Here is a 1,968-nt window from a genome sequence, read left to right as displayed (position 1 = left end):
ATTATCTTTTCATTTGATCTCCCTTTTGACCCATTTTAAAGCTGTTTCAATTAAAAAAAAAAGTGATGGGGAAATACATGTGGATTAAGTCCCTGGTGAATCTGCTCTGACTGTGGACCAGGGCTGTGAATAGCACTGCTATCATACAGAATGCACTGGAAAGTGGATTGTTGCCGATGCAGTTAGGTTAAAGGTTAGCACCTTATTTGATCTCTCTTATGATCCATTTAAATTTGTTCCAGTTTTTAATATCTTGCTTTCTTTTTCAATTGAGTTTTTTACTCTGTTTCACTTTGTTATCCTTCTTTGTTTGTTTTTAAAATGTTTCTCTGTATATGAAATCCAGGATAGGTAAATCTACAGAAATAGTAACTGGATTAATGGTGCCTTGGCGTATGGCAGGGGAGGTTAGGGGGAAATAGATGGGGCGCTACTATCAGTGAGGACAAGAATGAAGAAAATGTTCTAAAGCTGATTGTGGTGCTGATTGTACAACTCTTCTTGAGGCAAGTGAACTTCTGAATTGTGTGAGATGTGAATTATATGCCAATTAAACTGCTGGGAATAAAAAGCTCATGGAACAAATGGTCTTTTTCACAACAGATCATAGGAATGGTCAGGATGGGGCAGCTTTTCCTTGCTTGTGTTGGAGATCGCCATAGGACAACCGGAGAGCAGTTAACAAAAACAGTGAACGTGAAAATGTTCCGCCTTCTCTGTTCTAAAGGTCTTTTAATTAATAAGCTCATACACAACTTTGCTAGTATATCTAAGAGGATACACATCCAACAATAGACGTGTTGCATCAAAGAATGTTCCTTTTTTTCCCTTTTGAATTTGAAAGATTGTAGTTAAACTGCCCTTCAAAAGCACTGACTTACACTTCCATCAACAGTGTCTTCATCAGCCTTGGGTCTCCTTGAACTTTCATAAGAAGATATGGTAGAAATGGTGTCTTATTTTATACTACATTAGTGTATTTTTAATTATAAGTAAGGTTGTGGAAAATACTCCTTAGCTATTATATTACTTTAATAATGTTATCTTTTAAAATATTGACTTAAAAAGAAAAAAATAAACAAAGCAACAATACAATTATCAGGCCAATTTTTCTCCCTTATATTCATACACTCTCCATATAATAAATTAGCCCTTTGCCAGAAATCAATTACAAATATCTCCCCAACTGTTGGCTGTTTGTAGTCCCTGGGTACCACAGTGGTTTTCACTCTGCTTCTAACTAAGTGATTGGTTGTTTGGACCCACCCAGCAATGCCATAAGCTGGCATAGTGGATTACATGTTGGGCGCTAACCACAAGATCAGCGGTTTGAATCTCCCAGTTGTTCTTCTGGAGGAAGCGGAGGCTTTCTACTCCTGTCCAGATTTGCAGTCTTAGAAATCCACAGGGTCGATATAAGTCAGAGTGGACTTGATGACAGAGAGTTTGGTTTTTGTTTTTAGAGCAAGTCGTGAAAGAAAAGCCTGCTGATCTGTTTCTGAAAAGATTACAATAAAACAAGAACAACAAAAATGTACCCAGTTCTGCTTGCCAACACAGCCCACCATTTGCCATCAAATCAATCCCAACTCATCGTGTCAGCCTTTGCAGGAGCAGAGTCCCGTGGGTCTCCCTCGCGCTGGGTGGTAGTTGAGCGCTTACTGGATAGCACCACCACAGCATATTCCTGTGAGCCATAACCCACCTCCATCCGCATCAGCTGGACAGCAGTGGGTTTTTGGTTTAGTTGACTGCCTTATGGCTTTGCGCTGTCATTGGGTCTTTTTCTTGGGGGGGGCGGGGGGCAGAAAATGTGTTTGTGTAATTCAATATTTTAGTCTTTAAATGTGTGATTTTTATGCTTTATATTTTACTTCAAAATGTTTTTACTTCAAATATTTTACTCAAAGATTACAAATCCATCAATGTTTTAAAATTGTCTAAATTGATTCATTATTTATCTTTAAA

The sequence above is a fragment of the Echinops telfairi genome, unplaced genomic scaffold (assembly GCF_000313985.2).
Source record: "Echinops telfairi isolate 266 unplaced genomic scaffold, ASM31398v2 ScPeMD7_5592;HRSCAF=6446, whole genome shotgun sequence".
NCBI classification, from domain to species: Eukaryota; Metazoa; Chordata; class Mammalia; order Afrosoricida; family Tenrecidae; genus Echinops; species Echinops telfairi.
This window is presented reverse-complemented; position numbering follows the sequence as displayed.